General features: G+C 55.3%; 1 protein-coding gene and 2 long non-coding RNA genes across 6 annotated transcripts in view; 2 read left to right on the top strand and 1 right to left on the bottom strand.

The window, feature by feature from the left end:
• CASZ1 (castor zinc finger 1) overlaps positions 1-25,819 on the bottom strand; it is a 254,650-nt gene that overhangs the window by 133,821 nt on the left and 95,010 nt on the right. For all 4 annotated transcript variants that reach the window (XM_084494867.1, XM_084494866.1, XM_084494869.1 and 1 more), the window contains one exon: positions 8,266-8,409. The gene's annotated coding sequence lies outside the window, so the exon portion shown is untranslated. The remainder of the gene's footprint in view (positions 1-8,265; positions 8,410-25,819) is intronic.
• Positions 18,511-19,344, top strand: LOC311422144. Its single transcript, XR_014685206.1, has 2 exons — positions 18,511-19,002; positions 19,100-19,344. It is a non-coding gene; the product is annotated as an uncharacterized lncRNA (long non-coding RNA).
• On the top strand, positions 20,524-22,427 carry LOC311422394. Its single transcript, XR_014685313.1, has 2 exons — positions 20,524-20,745; positions 21,271-22,427. It is a non-coding gene; the product is annotated as an uncharacterized lncRNA (long non-coding RNA).

The following is a 25,819-nucleotide window of genomic DNA, read 5'->3' as shown; positions in this document are numbered from 1 at the left end:
CCAGCACAGCTCCGTGGGGGCCAGCACTCCCGGGCTCGCCGAGCTCCCAGCCCGCCTGCGCCGGGGACCCTGTGAGATAGCTCTGGAGATGGAGATATGTAAAAGAAGAAGTCAGATGAGTTTGGTTTGCTTAATGCAGTCGCCCCACCGGCAGAGCGATGTGCTGGGTGCTGTGCTCCCCCAGGGCAGCTCCCACAGGAGCTCAGGACCCCGTCAGCAGAGGCGTTCCCCCAGCGCCCACCGCGGAGCTGCTGGCGGGGCCGGGCTGGCTTCGAGCCTCGGGGTGCTGCGGGCTGGGGAGCAGCAGGAGGAGCTCGCCCGGCTCCCAGGGCTGCTCCGCATCCACAGCCTCGCTGCTGGCCACGGGCAGGGGCCCTGCGCCCCTGGGGCTGCCGCAGGAGAAGCGGGGAGGGAGGAGAGAAAGGAGTGTCCCCCCTGGAGCCATGCTGAGAGCTGCGCCTTTGGCGAGGGGTTGGAGGCTCGCTAGAGGGCTGCAGGGAGACCTCGCCCAGGTCTCTCTCCATTAGCTTGTGGCTGTGTCTGGCACCGAGCTGGGGCAGGGATTACAGATCTGCCTAAGAAGGCTTTTGGAAACCCCACTGTGCACCACCCTGTGCATTAGAGCTGCCCCCGGAGAGAGCGGAGGCCTGGGCACGCGCTCAGGAGCAACCTCAGCCCGGGAGAGGCTTCGTGGCACTGGAGGAGACCAGTACGGAAAAACAAGAGGCAGAAGGGCTCACTGCAAGAGGCAGGGGAAAACACGACACCCATGGCCACCACCCCACCCAGCAGACACGTGGCTCCTGGAGCGAGGAGCAGCAGCACCGACGCACACCCTCAGCGCGTCCCCACAGCCTCAGTGCATCCCGGGCCCGTGCCAGCCTCCGGAACAAAACCAAAGTCCTGCCTCGGGAGGAAACTCCAAACCTGGCCACTGCCTGAAGAGTCACTGAAGAAGGAAGTTTGGAGAAGCCAACGTGTTGCTTTCTGTCTTGAGAGCTCTCCTAACAGCAGCTCGTGCTGCTCCGAGCACGCCCCTGCGCTAACCGTGTGGAGCAGGCAGGGAAGCAGGGGGTGAAGGACGCAGCAGCAGGGCTGTGAGCAGGACCACAGCAACGTGGTCATGAGTGAGGCTGAAGCCACGCAGGTGGGTTTGTGCACAGGAGCACCAAGATTCCCACACCTGCCTACCCCTCCAGGCCAGGGGCACCGCAGCTGCCAGAGCCCTGTCCCCTGGGATCCCGAGAGGTGGCCTCGAGCTCCCCGTGGTGTCACCACCTCCGCCACAAAAGCCGAGCCACCAGCTGTGGGCACCACCCTGCAGCTCTCCACCTCTCCCCACTCGGTCCCACCAGCACCATCGTGCCTTTGCCTTGCAGTCCCCTCTTTCTCTGTCCTGAGAAGCCACGAGGGGTCCACCCCAGGGACCCTCCTGGCACCCCCTGCCCGAGGGGCGCCACCAGCCCACGCTGCTCCTTTAAGGCCTTATCTGTAATTTGGCGCTCCCCCTCTCCCCTCCTCAACTAACTGATTTATTAGTTTACATCCCATAAATCGCAACCCCTCGCCTCCCCCTTCGCCCTCCCAGCTGCCATAAATCCCCTTCAGGGCCTCGCCACCCTCCCGCACGTGGTGCAGCCCCCTGCCCCCCAAAGTCACCTCCGAGTCCCCGGGGAGCGCGGGGCTCATTTGCTGGGGGTTTGGTCTAGCTCGTCTCAGCAGCTAATCCCTTGGGTGGCTCCTGTCAGATTATTAATTAGCTAAAGCGGATCGGCCCTGGAACAACATGCGGTTGGACTTCAGATAAAACAGGACGGCAGAGGCTTGGCATGGAGTTGTTTAAAGAGACACTGTCCCTTTTTCCCCCCCTCCCCTCCTGCCTTCTCCTGGGATGGGAGGAAGATGAGGAAGAGGAGAGGGGCTGGCTCCAGTGCTGCTCGCACCCAGCAGGTTTGCCCTGGGCACGGGGACGTGGTGCTCCGACGGAGGGAGCAGAGGCCCTGGCAGATGCCATCCCCTCACCCTGTGCTGCTGAAACTTCTCCAGGTGTTGGAAGAGCTTCAGGAGCCTGCTCAGAGGCACCCGGCCGGACACAAACCTCCTGCTGCGCCCTCCTCCTCCGCTCATCGCTCCCCGCGGAAAACTCGGTGTTTGTAATTACCCCAAGAACCGAGGCCAGGATATTCCGAGGGGCCAAAGTCATCCCCAATTTGCAAACATGTTTTAAACCAGAGGAAGCCATCCTTGGATGCATGTTTTCAAGCCCCCAGGCAGGACAGGAGGAGGATGGGGGTCCCTGAGCTTTCCACCTGCGAGGCTGAGCGGGGGGCAGCTCACCTCCTCGCTCCCTTCCCACTTTGGATTGTTTTGACTCAAACCGGTGAAGCTGAAATATCGAGTCACAACGGCACTAAACTTCATTACAAGCTCTTAACACAGATTACTTAATAAAAAACAGGCTGCTTTAATTGCTTTTCCCCCATTAGCATTTCTGGAGGAGAAAACTGATTAATTTGAAGAGGCACATTGCCCCCACTGCGCGCGCTGGCCTGTGAGCCAGACCTCCTGCCCACACCAGCCTCGCCCTGAAGAGCATCCCAGGGAGCCCAAAACCACAGGGCTCCAAAAAACCGAGGGACTGAGGGCCTGGGTGGACAGATGGGAGCGATGGAGTGAAGCAAACGAGGGAAAGAAAAATCTCCTCTCCTTTCTGTGAACCCATAAAAAGCAGCACTGGGGAACGAGGGAGAAGAGGACGGGGTAAGGGGAGGACAGGTAGCACGGCCGGGCTCAAAGAACAAGCCCGGGTGCCCGATGTGGTGGGGTCCTGGGGTGCTCCCTGCCCTCTCTGCAGCTGGGACGGGTGGGAGGCAGCTCTGCCAGGGCCACGGCGTGGATGTGCAGCCCAGGCACTCAGCACCCCTGCGGTGCTCGGTGTTTTCCTTAAAGCCCGGGATCTCACCAGCTATGTGAGGTTTTTGCTTTGTACCATGGTATAGGTACAGTGCCTCCCCCTGCCCTCCCACCGACAGGGCACAGCCACCTGAAACGTGATCTTTGCACATCCTAAACACAGAAAGCTCGGCGTTAGGGAGCCTTATAATTGGGGGGAGGAGGGGAGCGGCTCTTGACTTCTGGAAGGACAAGGCTAGCGATAGTGTTTGCTCATTTTACTTTCAAACTCACCTTAGTTTGTCCTCTCCTCTTTTCTCCTGTACATCCTATTAACGCCCAGCTAAGCCAAACTCAGCAAGAATCCCAAGACAGACACCGAGGCAGATCGCAAACTGCCCCGGCAAAAACCAGGATACCTCTGCTGGCTGAAACTGCAGCTCTGCTGCTTTACATCAGCAGATGGCTTACCTGTGGCTCTTAATGGTTAATATATAACTGCAGCAACAACAACAAAAAGCCCCGGCATTAATACATAATTTGTCAGAGGCAATATGCTAAAACAGCCTTTCCATATGCAGCTCCAGCAGGAGATAAGCCTCACCTGCAGCACCGCCCCGTGGGCTGAGCGCCCGCGCTGGAACGAGCCCCAGTGGAAGACGTCAGCGAGCCGATCACGTTCACGGTACAATATTTGTTCATTTCTCACATTTTTTTTTCCCCGTTTTATCAACAGATTTCCAAGAACCACATTTTGAACATGCATTTCCCTTGAACACTCAGGTGCCCACTCACTGATTGCTCCAAGTGCTTTCCAGCCCCGTTCTCCTTGAGGAACCCCGCTGGGTCAGCGCCCCGCTGGCTCTTGCTGGACAGCTGGGGGACAGGAGGTCCCCCACACAGCCAGACACGTTCCTAAATGTTCAGTGGAGCCCTACAGCCTGGCAGAGCACCCATCATCTTTTCTTTGAGCTGGCTGTTTCACCGGGGTGCCTGCATCCCACCCAGGAGACCTGGGGGATCTGGTGAGGGTAGAAAGAAACATGTCAGATGGTTCAAGGAATGAGGAGATCTGGCTTCTCCTCCCAGCTCTGCTTCTGAGTCATTATTAGCATAAAATCAGGTTTGTTACATCACCAAAGCTTGAGTAAATAAACCAAGACTCATCGCCGTGTTTTTATTTTGCAATACCTCAGTGGGCTCCTCTACAAACAAACACTGCCAGTGCTCCTCGCAACTGCAGATGGATGGGGAAGGAAAAAGCACCTAAACCAGCCTAAAACCTTTAGGAAGAGCAGCAGGGTGAGATCACCACCTTTTTGAAGATACTCCCTTCCACGGGACAGGAGTTTAAAAGAAGGCAGCCCTCTCTTGGCGGCCTAGAAGCCACCTCGCGCCCGCAGGTATGGCTGAGCCGATGGGTGAGAACAATTGAGAAACATCCCGATCCTCTTCTGAGGAACCAGGGCTGAAATCCTGACTGTTTGCGTCAAAACTTGTGCCAGGATTTAATCTCCAGAAAGCTCAAGTGTGAAGGCAGAAGCCTTGAGAAAGAGACAGCCACCTCCACCACCAGCAGCTGCAGGAGCCCAAAGAACTGACGGTGGCGGCGAAGGCGAGGTCTGAGCGTACCAGGGCCCGGCCCCATCTCCCTGGCACCAAACATCCTTTTTCCACCCGAGTTTTGGAGCAGGCTGCTCTGCTGTGTGACAGGCAGCTGCCAGCCCTCGCTTAAGCACTGGGCTTCTTTAGGGCTAAGCCTCTGCACGTACCCACACACGTGAGCCTCGGGGCTCCTCCGGCAGCGGGGCCGAATCCTGCCCGGCTGAGCCCCTCACTGCAGGAGGGACTCTCTGCACTGCTACCCCTCGTGTGGACGGCTCTGGGTACAAAATCAGGCCCTGCCCTGAGCTTTTTCACCCTGTGTAGATGCCTCTGCTGGTCCCAGCCCTCCATTTAGAGCCTGCAGCAGCCTGCCCGTGAGGCCGTGCTAAGGACCCTACAGGATCAGGCCCCTGTCCTGCTCCCGGAGCAGACAGGGTGAGGACAGGACCTGCCAAGCACACGATGCTCCTTCCCCGCCTTCCACTTCCCCCGTTCAGCTTTCCACAGCCGCCAACCAAACATCTGATCGAAGGCCCGGGGGAGGGAGTCAGAACTGTCCAGTCTGGTTAGGAGTGAAGGTCATTGATCTAGCGCAGACCAGGGATGCGGAAAACAAGGGAGGGAGGAGAAAACCCTCGGAGAGAGAAGAGAGGGAAGAGAGACGCAGGGAAGGGCGGTGGAAGCGGCTGGGACACGGTTTCACACTCCGAGACCCAAGGGCTGTTGTCAACCCGTCCTTCACGCTCACGTCTTGTCACACTAGAGGTCAGGTCTCCCAAGCGTTCCTGGAGAGCTGAGCTAGCCCATATGGCAGGCAATATGTTAACAATATGGATCAGCTGCTCGTCAGGGCCTGAGCAGATGGATGTGACAACCCCGCTCTTATCCCAGGCAGGCTTTTAGCATCCTCCCTCTCCTCTGCTCCGCTGGATGCGCTCTGCACGGGCACCGCCGGGCTGAGCACAGGCACCCCAAAAATACCTGCCTGGCTCCGTGAGCGGGCAGGGCAGAGCCCCGTTCACACCAGCACGGGCAGGAGCGGGGCCAGAGCTCTCTGCACCAAGCGTGCTGCGAGTGGAAAGCCCTCGCCACGATGCAGGTGGGTGCTGGGAGCCCCAGCAGGGTGCCCGGGCAGGCACTGCGCTCAGATCCAGGCATGTGGCGCGGCACCGCCAGGTGCCACACGTTGCAGTCTAGACTGAGTTTTGTAACCGCCTGGGAAAGTTTTCTCTCACAGAACGAGTAATACATAAAGAGATGGATATTGTAATGGGCCAGCTAAACTCCTCCTGGCAAAGGCAGGCGAGCTGATTTCGTACGCAGGCGGGTAAATTTCCACAAGGATTTTGCAAGGCTGCTCCCTGCTCCCCAGCACAGCTCCCCCCTCCCAGCCCAACACCCTCAGCCCAAGCTAACCCCAAATTTAGGCTTACTGTAGGGTCGAAGTGTGGGGAAACGTTTTGCAAATTCAAAGAGAGATAAAGCAGGTATTTCTAATCACTTTTCCACGTACTTATCTACATTTTTTTCCTGCCTAAAAGGCTACCCCTTCATCAGCTCAAGAAGAAAAGCCCTCCAACCCCTACAGCTGTAGGACTGAGCACTGTGTGCTTATAAACAGAAAGTGAAACAGCAAGCACAGCCTAGGGATGGGCTCTGGAGAACGTGCAAGCAGCCTCTGTAGCCCAAAGTAAATTGAGCTTGTTTTGAAAGTAGAAGCCATACAGCTTGCTCCGGGGCTGAAGACTGGAGCACAGGGATTTCTGGTCCAGAGCACGAACGATCACAAAGCCACATGCCTGAAAGGCTAAACGCATCTCCCTTCACTGGAGTGATGCCTGCAGAAGCAGGGGAACCTCGGAAAACAGCTGGAGTTCAGGGAAATATTTCTGTTGTCTCTAATGAGCTTCTGTGCCCAGCCCCAGAAGGACCCAAGTGCACACAGACAGAGCGCGCCCAGGAGCTGCTAGGAGAAGGCAAACATCCCAAGGGATTACTGATCCACAAGAACCCAAATCTTAAGGTTCACATAAGGAATTTCTGATGTGCCAGTCTCCTTCCCAAACCTCCTGTCCCAGAGGTGCTGCCCATGCCAGACGGACACACAGGGCTTTCAATAGCAGGAGCTATCCCAGCAGAAAGCAGCGAAAAGGTCAGCAGACCCTGAGCCCATGCAGCAACTTCCTCAGCAGTTCTTCCCCCTGGATGCGGGGCCTCTCTGGAGAGGCACATAACAATGTATGATGGAAAACTCACCTGCTGCAGCCAACCTGGAAAATTATATCTTGTTTCATAAAGCCATCAAGGTTTTGCCGTGGTCCAGCACCCCATCCCCTTGGGCAGAGCTCCGATTTGGGAAGCTCTCTCACCTCTGGAGGCTGGGGAAGGCGCATGCCACTGCTCTAAAAGGGGACACAGGCACTAGAGTGGCTTACAGAGGGATAAAAGCCAGAGTTCCCTACATTAATAGTTCAAAACCAAGCTGTCCAAATAAAGCATGCCAGACCCTGGAGGAGTTTCAGCACGAGGAAGGTGTGGAAAGGCACAGCTCACCCGTATCCCTTCCTGAGGCACGCTTTATTTACTGGCAGGTTTGCTGAAAGCACTCGCTTCTGTAGGCTCTGAACACGTGGCAAGCGCTAAGCCCTGCTGAGCCTTAGAGGATCACGGCTGTTGCTCTTTCTGGTAGGACGTTTGGAACATGAGTAAATTCCCCCATGTCGCACACGGCCGGGGAGAGCTGCCAGAGAAGCCCCAGAGCTACATCTTCGCTCCGGGACTTCTCCCCTCTGAGCCAACGCAGCTCCTCTGCCCTGCTCCTCGCAGCCCAGGTCTCAGCCGTGTTTGTGACTCACCACGGCATAGCCCAGGTACCATTTATGGCACAGCAGCAAAACCAGGGGAACACGGTGATAAACAATCCCCACAGGCACTTGGGGTTGCTGATCTTCTTTGAGGCACCATCGTCCTTTAGCGGTGCCATCACAGTACGCAGGTACCCCCCTAATAAAACCTCCACCCCTGCAGATCACAGAAACGTTGAACGGTTTGGGTTGGAAGGGACCTTAAAGATCATCTAGATCAGCCCTAACATCACACACAGCCAGGATCCTCAGCCCCTTCCACCTGGAGCAGCGTGGCAGTGCCACCGGGTACCTCCCAAACCCTCAAAGCACTGGAAAGAAACGCGTTATCCCCGATGTTATCCCACAGCTGCTTTCTTCCAGGCCATGTTTTGCCCTACCTTTCTTTGTAGAGGAGCAGTTGACGGGAGCCAAGCAGTGAAGAAAGTAAAATGGCTTTTAGAAACACAGAGTCCCACCCCCACACAACCCTTTTGAGTTTCCCACCGTGACCACAGACATTCTCAAACTCCTCTTCTGCTGCGAGACGAGTCAATCAGAAACCATCCCACACAATACTTACCCGGGGGACTCCCGTGCCAGCCTGTTCTGGCACACCACTGAGCTAATTGTTAACACTGCACACCAGCTCATTTGGAAGAAGCTGGCTACGGCCGGCAGTTATTCAAACCAGCATTTTGCTGGGTCAGGGGGTGCCTCTGTCCGGGCAGAGATGGGCAGCAAGGCCAGGGGCTGCTCGTGAGCCAGCCCATGACAAACCAAGACCCCGTCATGCATCCGTGACCCAAACACTGATTTTCAGTACTTCTTCTAAACTTTATAGGCCCCAGGGATCTGAGTGGAGGCTCTGGAGAGCAAAAGCCACCCCACTACTTCAAAACTGATCATAGAATGAAGCCCGTACCTTGCATTGAGAAGTCACAGGCTTCAAGGTCCATTCCAGTGTACAAAGCCGGGAGAGGGGTCAGGGTCTTTGTTTTGGAGGCGGTCTCAGCAGAAGACGGGGCGACTTTGATGGCTTCCCTTCACTTGGTGAAGTCTCTTTGCCCTGAGGAGAGGTGCAGAAAGGAAGTGAACATTCCCTGCCGAGCAGCACAAGAGCTCAGGTGAATCACGAGCGGTGACGCCGAATGTCACAGCCTCCCACGGACCTCAGCCCCGGGTCACACACGGCCAGCAGGGCACGGCACCGCTCCCCCTGCCCCACGCGCCCCGCGTCCCGCTGCCCTTTTGCTGGCAGCCCAGGGGTCACGGCACAACCCCCAGGTGCCCGCCCGGTGGGCCGCAGGCTCCGACTTTCCCCAGGCAGCCAGAAATCCAGGTCGGGCAGCAGCAGCAGCAGCGCTAAGCCACTTACTGAGCAGCTTCCCCCCGCGCCCGCCGGGCACACGTGGGGCCGCGACACCGTCCCTGCTTGGTGTCACAGCCACGGGGAGCACGGAGCTCTGCCATCAGCCCCCCGAACACGGTACAAACACGACCACACCAAAGGAGGAGTCCTTATTTCCAGTTTAGCGAGGCACACGGTAATTAAGCCGCTTGTCAGAGGTTGCTTGGCAAATGCGAGGCAGCTTTGGGAACCAGAACTAAACCTCACACATTTTGGGCCACGAGCTGGCCCACACCAGTCCCAATTCCCCCTTCGCGCTCTCCTCGGACGCACGCTTCCACCTCTGCTACAGGTTTCACCCTTCTCCCCGTGCTCCCTGGACAGTTCAGACAATTCCCTTCCATTTCCTCCAACGCAGGAAATGGATAAATGCAGAGATTAAGAGAACAAGAACTTTTACCTTACTTACAAAATTAAACCACGTCCCAGCTCCAACATTTGACAGAAGCTCGGAAGCTTCGGACTCTTCTGGGAGGTGGGAGCTGAACACGGGAGGGTTTTGGTGGCGGTGGCGCGTGTTTTTTTTTTTTAAGCTTCCATCAGACAAAAATAAAAGAAGCAAAACAAAAGAGGGTTGTTGAGATCAATTTGTGATAGGTGCCGGGCCAAAGAAAATGGAGCCAAAGAAGTCAGAACCCTGCAACCAGCAACCTTTGTGTCAATTTAAGCAAATATTGTGGCGTTTCCATGGCAATCCCTGTTTTGAATATCCACTACACTCACTTTTTAAAGGGCTTTTCCTGTTTGCGTTTCAACTTCAAAACCTGTAAATATTTTCAGCCTTAACACATCCCTACCTCCCCCAGCGCCTGCACTCAGATGCTATCACGGCCCCGACACGAAGCCCTGTGCCTGCAGCACCCCAAAGCCGTGCAGGCTCAGGGCAGAAGGGGCCGGCAGCCCCGCCGTGCCCGCAGCTCCCCGCGCAGCGTGCCCGGGGCCCGGCCCTTTCCCTTCCCAAACCCGAGAGCGAAACGAGCCCTGGCAGACACGCGGCACCGCCGGCATCGTGCCGAGGCGAGGAGCACTCAGCAGGTGTTTTGCAAGCCTCCCGCAGCCCTGCCAGCTCCGGCCACCTCTGACCCGCGGCACCAGGCGCTATTTCTGCCCCGGCCTCTCCCCGTGACCCCTGGGGCTCTCCCAGCCCTAGCGCTGCCCCCCGGCCTGGCCGGCGCTTCCCTGCCTTCCCCTCTAACCCGACCCGAACCCACGGCGTCAGGCACGGTGATTTACGCCTCGCTGCATCACGCGCAAGCTGGGAATGAAGAATTGTCAACCTCGTCCTCGCCTGCAGCCCGGGTGGAAGCTCTCCAGCTCGCAGGTGCCTGCTGCATCGCCCTGTCCCTGCTCCACCAACGCAGAGCCCTCGGGGAAAGCCCTGGTGCAAGGTGCCCTGCTCAGGTGCCGGCAGCGGCTGCCCTGCACCAAGAGGCTGTGGTCTGGAGGAGCACGAGGGCAGCTTCTGCTGCGTGCCCCACGCAGGTCGGGTGGTCCCAGCCCCAAGCCCCCGCCGTGCAAAGCTCCGGCCCGTGCGCGCCCTCCCGGCCGCGTGGGAACGCACTGGTTAATTCGGAGTTTCCTGGCTGAGATGGATTTGTGCCAGGCCTCAAATGTTAGCTTAGTGCAATTTTTGGGAAGTCAATTTCCTTTGTTGTGTTTTTGTTTTTTTTTTTTTTTGTATTTTTTTCCTTAAGCTTTTTTTTTTTTCCCCTCTCTTAATTTAAATGGAAAAAGTAGGAGCACTCGAACGAGCGTCAGGACAGGGCCATCCATCCGTGGCCTGCCGTTCCCCAGGAGCATTTCGTGGGTACCACGTGCACGGCACAGCCGTGGAGACAAACACCGAGCGACTTCAAACGTCGTTATGCTGCCATCGCTCCAACCACGTCACTGCTCCGTCCTGACCACTGCCACACCGGGCGCTTCTGATACTACCGGCAGATGATGCAGACGATACCTGCCGTCCTGGCCCCCTTCCAGCTCAGGTAATTACATCCTACAGCAGTTTCAGCTGGATATTTTATCCCTTCTTCACTTCCGGCCCTGTGCCGCTGCACCGGGAGTTGCCAAAGCACCGTCCAGATCCACCCCGGATGTGAGTGCGCGCCGGGGGCTGGAGGGAATCCTGCACAGCCCCGCACGGAGCCCGCTGCTGCAGCAAACAACCCCTACAAACACACCAGGATGTTCCTCCTCACACACCCCAGAACGCCTCGAGAACGAGGTGAGGAGCTGGGAAAGCAATATTGAACCCGCAATTTCTGGCTGCATGTGCCCAACGCTGCCCAATGGAGCAGGCATCGGCTACGCGGACACTTGGCTGAAGTGGAAACTCTCCTTCCATCCTAGGAGAAATTAAAACTCGTGGTGGCAACGGGGTAAGGCTGAAGACAGCCCCCGATCTGTGTGTCATGCATCCCCTTCCTCCTGAGCGAGCCCTGTGTTGGCTTTCCCCATGGCCACAAGACTTCGGAGCCCCATGAAGCCGCCCAGGGTAGAAGGGAACAACCAAGGGGCCACCCCTGGCAGAAGCCCCCGTGCCTGTAAGCGGGCTCCATCGAACCTCTGCCGTGCCCTCTTGGTCTCTCAGAAGGTTCTGGGCCGGATCCTCACCTGGTGCACGATTGGCGCAGTCGCGTTGGCTCCAGTGAAGTCATGCCAATTTAAACGAGTTGGGGATCCGGCCCTCCAACTTACTGGAGCTGCCAGTTCTTCTCTTGGATAATCCCGAGGGTGATTTCGCAGCAAGCAGCAGCACAGGCCCAGCCAGCCTGGCAGGATCGGCCACGCTCTCCTACCCCCCACGAGCCGGGCGCTCTGGGGCAGCGTCCCTACGGGAGACCCTGCTGCAGCGAGGCTGGGAGGATCACCCCCTGCTGCTACCTGGCTCCCTTCTCCTTTCTTTAATGAGAGCGACACCAGAGGAGATGGCTCTAGGCTTTGGATGCAGGTTTTCTACCTGCTCTGTGTCACCTAGCACCCGGGCTCGCTGCGTTTTTGGGGAGCGGGAGCAGAGCTGCTCGCTCGTCCAAACCCAGCCAGGTCAGGGCTTCGCTTGGAGCTCCGGGAGCAGCACGTCCTCGTGCGCAAACCAAACCAAACCTCATGCTCCCACCAGCCTTCACTCTGAGGAAGGCGAGGAGCCCACCAGAGCTGGCGAGGACAGCTACGGGTCCCCTCCTCATCCTCACTTCCCCAGCCGCCTGCCTCGCCAGCAGGGGAGCGGGCGAGCCGGGATCGTGGCACGGCTTCGGCAGGCACCGGGTGCGCAAGAGCTTCCCGTGCTCTGCCCTCACAAGTCCTTCGCTATCCCCCCAGAGCAATTTTCTAGGCAACAGCGCGGTTGCATTCCCTTCCCTATCTCCTAATAAATATCATGCTAAGCAAGATGTGTATCTTCTTCCCAGACCAAGCGGCATGACCCACTTTCTGAATCAGGGCAGATGCAATTGGGCCCTGGAGTCCTGGACCCCTCCCAAAGCAGGGAGATTTTGTAACAATTACAGCAAGAAGCAGAAGGAATAGAAAAGTAATAAGTGATCAAAGAGTGCAGTGGTGGAGCTGAAGCTGTGGGGTAATTACTGCTGCTCGCCATCCCACGCTCTGGCATTTTCCTAGGACACTGAGGCAAGAGCCCCGTGAGCATCCGTGACATCTCTCCTGCGCTGCCCTACATTCCTCAAAAGTAACAGGTCCAATTCCAGAGCCTGGCGAATGGCCCGGCCAAGGACAACTTCTGCCTCCCGACACCTACCCCGACCTCTCCGCTCTCCTTTTCCCTTCCCCAGCACACAGCGGGAGGTTGGAGCTGGGCCCGCTGCAGGATCAGAGTGTCCTGGAGGGGACTCTCATGGAGCCCACCTCCAGCTGTAGGCACAGAAATGGAAAGTCCCTGCCCAGGACTCAAGTTTTGGGCCGGGATGTCTTACAGCAGAGAGGAGGTGGCACGATCGAGGTCCCAGCAACGTCACCCTTGCTTGGGGACACCCCGTTCTCCCAAGGAGCAGCCCCGTGCCACCCCAGCTGGGCTGGGACTGACCCAATGGGCACGGAAAGCAATTACCAGGAGGTGGAGTGAACATGGGCAGCACTTTCATTGCTTGAACCCGCAAATAAACCTTCCCTCCCACAGCACTGCGAGCCGCCATGGCCAAAAGCACACAAAATCCCAGGCCGAGGAGCCACGAGGAGCCTCTGCCCCAAGCAGCTCCTGCACCACGCTCAGCTCCGGGGCACGCACAGCCACCAGCCCCCGTGCCCACGCCACGGTCACTCGGTGCTCTGGGTTCACCTGCACACATCCAGGGACATCGCCCGGCCCGACGAGGCAGAAGTAGCTCTTAGAGGAATTTGTGGGGCGATTCCTCTTTAGTTTGATATAAATTAAAAAAAAAGAAAAACCCTTTCACCCAAACTTCAGAGATAAAGGGGGAAAAAAAAAAAATATATCTTCATCTTAATTCAAAATCCTATTTGATGTGTCGTGGCATGAAAATGTTTTTCACTGCATTTTTTCAGTGTGATCTCATGCACCCTGCAAACGGGGTACGCCCAAAACACCAGGTATTTTATGGGACACAAACAGAGCGCAAACATACACAATTAAAAAAATGGGATTGGTAAATATTTAAATTAATCAGAGCTGGCATCTGTGCAGCCTCCCCTCCCAGAGAGGGAGATGTTTGCAGCTTTGAAAAAAAAAAAAAAAAAAAAGAAAAAAAAGAAAAGAAAAGAAAAGCTAATAACATGACCTTTTCCTTCGTGTTTGTGAGCTCGCTGCAGCTCGGTGGGTTGGAGCCGTGTGGGCACCTCCCAGCACCACGTCCAGCGAGCGGCCGGGGCTGCCTCCCGCCGGCACCGGGGGCTTGGGGCAGCTCCGGGCACGGGGACCGAGCTCCAGGGGAGTTGCTCCGAGCTGTCTGCCCGTCTCACCCCGTAATGCATGGGTTTCGTTGCTTTTTTTGTTGTTGTTGTTGTGTTTTGTTTTATTTTTTTTCTTCTCTCCTCCTTTTCGGTTTAATTGTTGGAGGAGTTTATGAAGCTGTTTGCCAAAACACAATCGACTCCAGGGAGCCAGCTTACACAAAAAGGGTGTGCCGCCAGGGCCAGGCCGGGCAGCCATGGAAACCACCACCTCTTTGCATTCGCCCAGGTGAAGCCAACGCTCTGTGGACGGCTTCTGAAAGCCGCAGGGACCCGCGAGGAAGCCGAACGCCTCCCTGCAAGCGTGTGCTGAGCGCTCACGCCAGCCCCTGCCACCTGCCCCGAGCCCCCAGAAGCAGGGCTGAAGGCTGGCGCTCCCCTGACGCCGTCCATGCTCTGAGCACCACGAAGCACCCAGAAAATGCATGAGGTGCCTCGCTCGTGCTCCTCCACGCTGGGGGCACCCGAGCAGAGCCACCTGTGTGCAAATAAAGGCAGCCAGCAGCAGGGTGTGGGGCTGGCGTGTGCCTCCCCGAGCCCCAGGACCCCGGGTCTGGCTGCAGGCGCGTGGCCGGGGGGGTTTTGCCTTGCACAGATGGGTGGCCAAGAGGGACCCCGGCTGCGTCCTTCTCAGTCTTGGAAAAGGAACCTGAGTTTTTGGGAAGCACTGGCTGCCAGCGGCCACCCCAGAGCACAGAAGGGTGTTTAACGCCACCCGGCTCATTTGAGTGCCTGCTCCAGGACACCCCTGCTACCGCAGGAGGAGGTGACATCAATTTACTGCTCACTTTGTGCTGCAGAAAGAGTGCCCAGGATTTAAAGGCACCTGGGGTTGTGGGACTGCAGGGGAGCAGAGGGTGCAGCCTGGCTCCTGCAGAGCAGCACAGGGCATCGCACGGCACACAGCACGACCTGGAAACGCTGACCTGGCTCCGAGAGCACCCACAGGAACAAATTCCCAGAACCGCCTCAAAAATCAGCGCCGAGCAGAGCCAGCGAGGAGCCCGACCTCCCCTGCTCTGCCTTCGCTCAGACGCATGACGGGGATGATTCGATCCCGGCGCTCTGAGGCCATCCCAGAGAGCCATCTGCGGACGGAGGCACCCGATACGCATCTGCCACAAAATGGCCTCAGCACGCAGCCCTGCTCCAGCCCAATTCCCTCAACACCGCGGCGGCTCAGCAGGTGCCAGCAGCGCCCGACCACGCAGCAGCACACCGGGGAGCCTGGCACGGGCAGGGGGCAGTTAGGTGGGCACCAACCTTTCTTTTGGTTCAGGGACAGAGGGCAAGCTCTGGGAGCCCATCACTGCATGTATTTACGCCTGGATTTGTCTCCAGAAGCAGCGAGCTGGCCTTCTTCTATCCACAGCCCCTCCGTTTGCCAGGTGCTGCCAGCCAGACCCCACCAGTGCCATCTAAGGCTCAGCCTGGCAGCTCCCCAGCCACCTCTCAGCCAAGGCAGGCTCTGGCCACCAAGGCCAGGCTGTCCCCAGCCACCGAGGCCGGGCTGTCCCCGCTCACAGCCCCAGCAGACCCCACAGAGCCGTGGGGGGACCCCAGCAGGGCCGCGAGGCGGGCGAGTGCCGGTAAGGCTCGGTGCGTCAGCCTTTCTGGCATCGACCTCCCAAACTCATTCAAATATTTCCTTTTTTTTTTTTTTTTTTAATTTAATGTTCCCTATAATTCATCTGTCCCAAAAGATAATCAATAGAGGCCGTAATGAAAATTTGAGCCATATTTTATGATCCGCTGCAGGAGAAAGGGCCACATCAGCAGGACTAGCCTTGGCTCCCAGCATCGCTCCTGCGCCCGCCCGCTCGCTGGCCGGGTTCCCCACCTTGCCTGGCTGTGGTGCCTGACAGGGGCACCCCTGGGAGAAGCTTGTGCCCTCCCCTCTGACTGCGAGAGGCCAGATCTGCAGAGAAAACTTGTACGTGTGTAGGGGAGGGAGTGCGCAAAGGGCCCCGACCCAGCCACCTCGGGGAACCTCACTGATATCCCTCAACTTCTCAGCTCTGAAACAAATCCTACAGCCCTCCACCATGCCCTGGGAGGAACGGGATGATCACGTCGCAGGATCTGAGGAGTTTTTTCTGCCCTTCACAGGCGTCCCCTAACCCTCAGCACTGCCTCTCAAGCAGGCTGGGCTCTGCTCTCCTCTCCTCCCTACGGACCCATCCCCAGCATCACGAGGGTGGTCGCTCACAGGGTAGGAGAGGCGCCTGCTGTGCAGGGCTCCTCCGCTGAGCAAAGCCCAAAGGAGCACTTCTGAGCTCCCCAGTTCACGCCCCGTGCTGCTGTGGGGTTTTCACTCCACGTCATAAATCCCACAGCACCTCCACCTATTCCCCCGGCACACAACCGGCAGGTTTCTTCTTCCTGTGCTTGGACACGGAGGCAGGCAGTGCTGAAACGAAGGCGAAAGCCCCGTCCTGTTCCCGGAACCCCTCTGCACCGCGGATTCCCAGCAGCGGCCCCGTCCTCCCTCCGAGGGCTGCAGCATATTTCACTGCCCGAAGCTGCCGCGTCCGCAGGGAGCCGGAGGTAACAAAACCGTCTTGGATTTGGCCAAAGGAAAAAATATCAGAAGTGAAAGGCCAGAGCGAGGAATTTATAACAGCAGCTAAGGCAGCAAAATTACAAGTGCCTGACCAGGAGCTGCCCTCCCGCTCAGCGTGTCACGTCGTGCAGCTTCCCGTGTGTCTCGGGGGGCAGGATGCTGCAGGGAGCGCAGCCAGGAGCCGCTGGTTTGCTGTGCACAGAGCAGCAGCAGCCCCCCAGCAGCACTCAGCTGAAGGCCAGGAAGGCTCTGCTCAGCCTCTGGGCAGGAGGATCACACCGCTCCAGAGCGCTGCCTTCCCTCTACCAAACCCTTTTTGGTGACACCGGGCAGGTTTACTGCTGGCACTGCCTCCCCAGGGAGGCCAGAAAATGTTCCCACCCCTTGTGGAAGATACGGGCTGGCAGCCTGAATCCCTACAACCACCGGTCATTTCCACCTCCCCTTTCTCTTGGAAGCCTCGGCATAAACCATCTTTGTTTAAAAACATACACCGGGGCATTCAAATTAACTGTTGCTCCCAATACACCACAAATAGGTAAATAACGCGACCGAATTTGCAAGGTGCGTGACGGGCTGCGAACCCACGGGACACGGGTGAGCAGCCCCCTGCTTTAACACCATACAGGGGAGGGGACTGCGACCCCAGGGCAGGGCTGGGGACAGCAGTGCTCTCTCTCTGCAGCTCGGTGCAGCCCCCCTCAGCCCCCTCCTGCTGCCCACTCCGAGCCGCTCACCTGCCCGCCAGGGAAGCGCGCGGGGACGCACCGCGCCTGGCGCAGTCTCCAACTTGCCCCAGATTTGAACCGGTGACCCTTACTAATATCATCCAGCGCCTTGATATCCTCGGGGAGCAATCAGCACGTTTTATTAACCCGGCCAATTTCAGAAGTGCACACGCAGTGTTCTGGTTCCCCGGGACAATTACGCGCCGCGGGTCCAGCTCCCGTGGATGCCCGTGCAGGAGCGACCCCCAGCACGGCGCTGAGCAAGGCCGGCTCCCTCACAGCACAGAGCACACCCCGTGCCTGCAGACATGGCTTGCAGCAGGAATATTCCAGCCCAGCAGAAAGCCTCAGAGATCCCCACAACCAAATCCATTTTTTAAGATGACATGTTTCCACCTATTGGTCCCCGGAGTGAACTAATTGCTTTTGCTAGTTTTAAAAGCCAGAATTATTTCACTAGGAAAAAAAAAAAAAAAAAAAAAAAAAAGAGTAAGTGCATGGGAACTCGGAGGTTTCTGATGTGAAATCGCCACGCCTGCAGACAGAGCTGCTGCTCACAATTCCAGCTTTATGGCACACCACGCCACCGGGGAACCCTTCACCTCCTGGTGAAGTGGGGAAGAGAAGGAGTTAAAGTAACCTGAGCAAACTCAAGGAGCCATTTAGCCAGAGCTAGGAGATAAGATTTCTGCCTGGGCTCTAACCACTAGGTTATCCCCTGCTTTGCTAAATAAAATTCTCAGTCTAAGAGGAGATTACTATTTACACTTGAAGACCGTTTCTCCAGCTTATTTTGTTGCGCTCCCCCCAACTCCATTTTATACATTTATTTTTTGACAGCCCACAGAGCGAAGCTGCTCAGCAGGGCATCAGTCCAGGACCAGGCTTCAGCTCCTCTCTGGTTCACAGAGAAGAATCGCTCAAGCCACAGGCAGCAAGGACCCAAATGCTCTTTGCCATGCTGAGAAGGGAAGGCGGCCTCATCTCCCACCCCTGCCAACAAGCGCCCACAGGTTCAGACATCCCGAGACAGAACTGCCCCCTTCCAGACCTGCCTGCTCTGGCACGTGGGCTGCACTGGGAACCGCAGCCCAGAACACGCTGCCATACAAACATGCAAATTACACAGAGCAACAGAGTCCAAAAAAAAAAAAATCCCAGAAAAAAAAAAAATAGAAGTAGAGGCACAAATTTCACAGGGACGGTAAGAGGAAAGAAGCGTGTGCCCTTCCAGAAACCTGCACTTACCTGCACCAAGAAGCAAGACACATTTTGGGTGCAAAAGCACACCCCAGACATGTGCATCACATCACTCCTGTGAAAACCAGTCCCCAGTGGTGAGCATAAACCAAATGGGAAGCAAGAAATCCCTAAACACGGCACCACTTCTGGGGAAAAGCAGCCACTGTTTGCTGGTAAAGTGTTAACTTTGCCTCCTTTCCCCAGCTCTGAAGGAATTGCTTTTTATTTTGATGAGGCTCAGCTGTCTTTCAAATGAACCACAGCTGAAGGTGACCACTGCTAATTTTTTTTATCATCATTTTACGAACATGTTGACCTTAATTCACAAATGCTCTGCAGAGTGAATTTCCTTACATTTTAGTTTTCTTACTTGACCATTTCAGAGACATGGATTTTTACAGATGAGGAGGAGAAATTACCTCATACAAACTTGTACTGGTTTAAAGCCCAGCAATCTCTTAACTTTATTTTTTATTTATTTTTTTTTTCTTATTTTTTATTTTGTAGAAATTTGTTACTAATCAATTTACACTGAGCCAAAATAATTACTTCCATGCAGGCTATCAGTTTAACCACCGTATCTCAAACTGCTGTAAATGCTTTGCATGTAAAAGGCTTCAGATTATATAATACAAAGACGTCTTCCACCTTCTCCCCTTTCTCAGCATACATGCTCCGGATTTAATCTGGGCATTTATGCACTGGACAGCGGGGAGAAGTCAGTGTGATTCGTGCACTCGGAGGTCTCTGCTGTCGTGTTTACACTGCAAACGAAGTTTGGAGAACTTGTTTGAAGTAAGCACTTTCTCCGCCAGCTCACTGTTTAATGGATGTTTTCCTTTCGAGATTTTTATTTATCAAGATCCCCCCCCCTTTGTTTTCCAAAACGCAGGGTTTATGGAGGAAACATTCAGCCCTCAAATCACCATCTCCAGGCAAAGTGAGGCTGCTGAAGACGTTACCGCTCATTGCGCACACACCTCTACGCGGAGATTCTTAATCTTCACCCACCCAAGATTAAGACAACTCAAATTATGAAATCGATACCAATACAAACAGCAACATCTATTACAGCTTCAATGTTTTCACTGTATTTTTTTCTGAACTATTAAAGCGGTATGATTTTAATGTGACTGTTGTTGTTTAAGCAGTACAAATTCCCAGTTGTTTGATGCTGTGAGTACTTATGCAAATGCCCCACTTTCCTTATACAAACCCGTCCTTTGACTCCTCGTGTGAGTAAAGAAAATATTTGAGTGTTTGCAAGATGAGGATCCATTTATATTTAAGGCTCCATTACTGATCAGGAGGCAGAGTGTCCTTAAGGTGGATATAAATTATAGTTATACTAATTTTAGGGCCCTTAGTCTCTGTCCTAGTGATGTAGCAGAAGAGCTTTTGAATAAAGGAGATTCTTCTCTCACAGCAGTTTCAGTTCTTTTCTTTCATTAGCCAGGACCTATCCTATATATATATATCTATGTTTCCTCTCTATATGCATGTCTGAATACCTCTTTGAGGTTTAACGCTCCTGCACCTCAGATTCAAACATAACAAATCAAAAATCATTTTGCAAGCAACTACAACAGGCATTTCCAGAAGTTACATCACATAACAAGTCATGCAATTAAACTTTAATGAAAAAATAAAAACAAAAACACCGAGAAGCCCCTAGTGCTTGCTTTGTCTTTTAAACAATCCATCATAAAAATGCAGAATGTTAAAATGGAAGCACCTCTGACTAAAGCTGTGCCGTAAACAATTTTTTCCTAATGAATTCCACCTCTTTACTCCACTGAATCAGCAGAGCCGGATGGAATTTCTCTCCCCTCTTCCTTCTCTCACTAGAAAAAGGATGTGGTGCTGATAAAACTAGTAACCCATGAAGATCACTTCCCCGAGGTGAGATGCCTCCTGCTCTCAGGGGGCCGCAGGCTCACGGCTCCCTCCTCCCCGCGCCGCGGTGCCGCTCTCCCAGCCGGCCCCTGGGAAGCAGCGGGACCTTCGGTGCCATAACGGCTGAGCTGGGGCACGCAGGAGGTCTGATGGCAACTCGAAATGCTCGTGCATGTGCACATTTCTCTTTGGCAAAAAAAAAGTACAGACCCGTTTCTTCCAAATTTCTGAGCACCTGCAGCTTTGGAAGGCTTCAGCTGGAGCCCACGGGCCAGACACCTCTCCAAGATGGGTGCCTCAACCTGCATGCTCTGCTCCTCTTTTTCAGCCTCACCTCCTGCTTCTATTTTTCCACACCTGTAAATGATATCCCCTTAAAATCAAACCTTTTATTTCATGTACGGAGAGGTGGTATCATTCGATGAATGGTAACTGTAGTTTACAGAAGGACAAGAGAACGGAAGGAGTTGTCATTTCCAAAATTATGTTAGGAAAGGAAAAAAGGAAACAGAAGACGGGTCACAGTTGGACATGGAAACCACTGAGGCCCAGGACTAGAAGAGACCCAGGCACACGAGCTGATCCCCTGCCTCCGGCTCATTCATGGCTGCAGGAAAGGACTCGGAGCAGCAGAGAGGAGAGGTAAATTCTACCTGGCACAAAGCAGGACAACTCTTCTTGCATCTCTCACACATTTTTTCCTAATGTTTGCATTTTTGTGTTTTCTAAAGTGCGCAACAGAACCAGATATGAAATTAAGATGAGCTTTAGAATATTTGATGTAATTTATTTCTCACCATTTATTTTTCCCATTTTCCTCTCTTGGACAGTAACATAACCAGCGTGACTTTTTGGTTTTCTTGAACTAGCCCCCAACCCATTGTATCTGACTCTAGATACTGCAGAGAGAGCATGAAATAACTTAAAAATGAAAGTAAGCAAAATGCACAATGCAAAACTTTCCTGGTCAGAGTTTTGTCTTTGAGATTTTTTTCCCTGTTTGTGTAAAAAGGAGAGTTTGTTCGAATCAGTAACATTACTCCTTCTCCCACCTGCTAACGGGGATTTCGGTTTCTAGCCACGGCTGTTTCCTTAATATACAAAATAAAATGATTTTCAATGAAACCTACATTTGGATAGTTGTGTTGTTTTTCTTTCTTTTTACAGCTCGCTGTATTGTGTTATGAAATCAAACATCTGTCCCTGTGAAAGGAGTCTTATCTCAGGCTCACAAAGCACCTCTGCTCCCAGCAGCTCCAGGTGGGGAAGGCAGCGCGGCCGTGGGGCACAGCCGGGAGCACGGGGACAATTCCCACTGCCCAGGGAATTTCCCACTCCTGTGCAAGGAGACAGCTCGTCCTCACAGGCACCAGCTGAGGGACACTCCTAAATTACAGCATTGAAGAAAGAAAGTCTAAAATCTCCTGCAGAGAACTGGCGGTGCCACCCAACGCCTTCAAGGTGTGGGGCAAAATGCAGGGGCCTCTCCTACGGGCAAGGAACACCTGAGGCCCTGGAATTAGCACCAATTTTCCTGGGCAGGCAGTCAGGCCCTTCGTCCCCAAAAGAGTCCAAAAGAAGAGCTGCAGGAAAGCCAGAGGCCACCCCTTGTTTTTTTAAGACAAATGAGAGAAGCAGCCCGGGGCAGATGCAACGTGCTGGTCACCAGCAGACGAGGACACCCAGGCTCTGACCACGTCCCCACCAGGTCCCTCAGCGCAAGACAATGCCAGCACGAGGCCAAGCACAGCAAAATGCTCCAAAAGCTGGCTTTTAACACGGTTTTGATGCAGGAACTGGAGCTGGCAAAGCCTCACCGTGCATGTTTGCCACTATGGAAAGGCTGCGGTCCCCTCCTGCTTCTTCCCAGACCCCAATGGTCCTCCTGCCTCCCCACACAACGCAGCGTTTTGGGGTTTCCCTTCCATGAAAGCACTGCTTCTCCCAGCATGAGCCTGCCCAAGGAGGCTGCAGGCTCGGGGAGGGTCCAGGAGGTTGCCCCGTAGTGTGAGCAGGGAAGAAGAGATCCCATCACACGGGAGCTGGGCTGGGCTGTGAAATCTGCGATCAGGCATCTGGAAAGCCATCTGAGAAAGCAGGCTCGGGAAGGCAGAGGGTGGCTGAACACCTCCTCCTCCCTGTCTGGCGAGCGCTCCCATCTCAGCACGCTCAGCCGCATCGTCCCAACCCCAGGTGTGAGATGGACGTGTGGGGAACAAGTGGATGAGGCCAGGAAGGAAGGAAGGGGACTGCAAGGACGGGCTGGGAGAGCAGGACGAGGGAAAGGAGGCAGGCGAAGACCAGGAGGCAGGTGCCAGGTACAGCAGGTGCCAGGTACAGCACTCTCTGCATATTGGCAGGATCTCAAAATACTGCTGGAAGTCTCTTGGACCAGAGAGCAAGCCTGGGAGCTCCCAAAACCAAACTCTGGATGTGGGTGCGCAGTAAATGCTAAGAGGGCAGGGGGCTGGGTGTCTTCCCCAGCAAACCAGCATCATTCAGAGGCTGCACACAGCCACGGGACGGCTCTAACAACCCCAGCACACCTCTACAGTTATCCCAGCTCTCTACTTCCACGTTTCCACTCCTGAGCTTCCCGGTTTCCTTAGGATGGCCAGCGATGAGCCCAGGGCAGCAGCCTGCCACCGACACAGAGCGAGAGAGCTCGGGGGCCTGGGGGTTCCCACGACTGCCTGCGCCAAGCCCTGCTGCCTGCCCCGAGCCAGGAAGAGCTGCACGGGGAGACCAAACCTGCCCTGCAAAGTCCCAAATCCAAGTCATGCAAATTCCAGCCTTCCTCCGAGCACTGATACCAACACAGGGCCTCTGACTTCATCAAACGGATGAAGGAAATGGGAAAAGGAGGGGGGGCCTTACTGCCTACACACACCCCACCTCGGGCAATAGAGGGGGTGTGAATAATGGAGCAGGTTCAGCAGCCAACAGCGTTCAGGGTCGAGTTAGTAATCCTCTTTTTCCATTTCCGCTTGCTATTTGATGTAATTATAGTTTTTGATTGAAATCCACCCGGAGTGTAACCCCTCTGCTTAATGTACTGCTTAAATCCTTGGGTACACAACCACGCTGCTCCCCAGACTTGCCTGGAATAGGAAACCATCTCAATGCCAAAAATAAGTCGTTGCTTTCTTTGGTAACGCCCTCGGTCTTGGCTCAGCCTCTGCTTCATCCACCAAAGAAGAAGGGCAGGGAGTTTGAGGGCTGCCTGATGCCACCCATGGGCTAGCGGCTTCGTGCTACAAGTTGAGCCTTCAAGAGGGTTCACAAACGTCTGGCACTTCGTTAAAGCGCTAGGAGAGGTTGCACAGTGGCAAGAACTCAGCCCCTGGAGCCTGCCCTCAATTTCCCAGTGGATTTGCTGCTCTCTGAACCACGAACACCAGCACGGCGAAGCTCTGTCCCACCTTTGCGTGCAGTGGTTTCTGTCCTGAAAGGCTTCTTGAGGCTAAAATCATGAATAGATGATATTCCTGATCCGAAGGAAAGCCGTGAGATCTGCCTGGCTGCACGATCAGATAGACGGAGCTGGTTTTTCCTCCCCAGCTCCCTCCGTACCACCTGGCCAGGAATGCAGCAGTGAGGCCAGCAGCACAGGCACCACGCGAGTGCCTCGGCGATCACAACCCAGGAGCAGCCTGCAGCAGTGTGACCGGGCTGGCAGCAGGGTCACTGACACTTGTGGACAGAGACTGCCAGGGAAGAAGGAGTGCTTCAGGTACCCATCAGTCTGCTACCAGAAGGAAAAGGGTTCTTGGAGGGCTTCACACCAAAATCAGGAGCTCAGCCCTACAGGGTGGGCACACAATGCGTAGCGTTGCTCCAGAAAGGCAGCCCATGCAGTGAGGTGGAGCCAGAAGGTGCCCGGACAGTGACTGAAGGCATAATTTCACTCAAGAACCAGAAAAAAATCTTCTTTTCAGCCATGCAGGAGAAACATGGTTCCCCTGATGCTAGCGTTGCTTGAAGACGGAGCCACGTGTGCAGGTGAACACGGTCAGAAGTAACTGGCACGAGGAGAACGAAGCTCCCAAAATTACCTTGTGAGATTTTCCGAACTGTTGCAGGAGCTTGGAAGGGTCCAAGCGAGCTGCCAAGCGGATGCCTCCACACCTGGAGACGCCCGGCTCCCCGAGGCACGTGGCCAAGTGGCACGGGACCTTTGGAACCACACAGGGCCCCGAGTCCGTGTCTTTGCCCTTTACAGCATCGTTTATAGCAAGGCTGAGCAGTGGCAAGACAGTGTGATGGGAACAGCTGCGATAAACGACTTCACGGAGGTGAAAGGGACCAGAGCATGCGCCCATCCCTCTCCATGGCACACCGGGGGAGTCCTGCCCGAAGGAGGTCACCGTGCTGGAGGAGCAGAGGCTCCGCTGCGGGCAGCGCCGTGACTCAGCGGTGAATCAGAGCCCGGCCGCCCATGGGCTGGGCTCCGGCACCCAGACGACGGCAGCAGAGCAGAAGGAAAGTACAGGCAGCGTGAGCATGGGGCTCCGGGAGCTCCAGCACAACCCACCCAAAGCCTCCGTGCTGCTGGGAGCTCTCCACCACCAGGAGCATCCGTGGGCCCCGGTCACCATCGCCTCTTTCATCAGCAGGAGGTGTGGAGATGTGCCAGCACGGGGCACAGTGCCCTGCTCTGCCCTTCCTGATGCTCACCACAGACCTCAGTTTGCCCAGCAGCTCTCCCACTCGGCTCCAGCCCGTCCCCCCGGTGGTCCCAGGCCTTCCTTCTCCTATCAGACATCTCCGTCTCTCTGAAATATTCAGATGATTTGGTTTTGTTCTCCTCTCCCCCACATCAAATCCTCCCCCTGCTTGTGGAAGCGGTGGATTTCACCCAGGCACAGGAGGCTAATTTACACCCTTCAGGGTTTAAAATAGCAGTGGCGTAAATGAAAAGTCCAATTTCTTCAAATTTGCATTGTAAAACCATCCTTCAACTTCCTTGAAATAAATTTTACTATTTTATTAGTGCAAACAAAATGGTAATAAAACACTAATACAGCGCCTTGTATCCAGGGGAAGAGCTAAAATTAACATAGACCGAGCAGTGTTTGCTATTACATTCAATTACCTTTTTACTTGAGATTTACATTCTCATCCCCTTAATCTCCATAGTGGTGGCTTTGAAATCGTTCCCCACAGTCATTCCTGCGTGTGGAATGGGCGGCAGGGAAGCCGCTCGCTCGCCGCCACCGCTCCTGCTGCCAGCACCCCGCTGCCAGCCTCCTCCTCCTCCTCCTCCTCCCCCGAGCCCCCCCAGGCAGCTCCCCCGGACCCCCCGAGCCCCCCGGCAGCAGACGCCTCAACTCCAGGCAAACCCAGCAGCAGCAGCAGCAGCAGGAGCACAGCCCGCGTTGCGGAGCTGCCTCTCATCTGGCACTGGCCCCCAGCTCTCCGCTCCAAGCCGCGGCGCAGACAAGTTTTATTCTCTCCATTGTGCAGAGACAAAAACTCAGGCGCGGGCTGAGGACCAGCCCGAGCGCGGTGGCTCCCAGCGTAAAGCTGCGGGAGCGTTATTTTGTCGCTGAAACCTTCCAGCTCTCGCCTGGGACTCGCCGAGGCCAGGCTGTGTGCTGGTGTTGCTCACTGGGACCGTGTCCCGCAGCCCAGGGGGCTCTGATCCACCTTTGGGAAGAGAGCAGCCCCAGCACTGCCGGGTGAAACTCGGGAGAACCCGTGCCGAAAAGGAAGG

This window comes from Aythya ferina (assembly GCF_964211825.1).
Source record: "Aythya ferina genome assembly, chromosome: 21".
Classification (NCBI taxonomy): domain Eukaryota; kingdom Metazoa; phylum Chordata; class Aves; order Anseriformes; family Anatidae; genus Aythya; species Aythya ferina.
The sequence above is the reverse complement of the archived record's forward strand: the minus strand, read 5'-3'. Positions and strand labels throughout refer to the sequence as shown.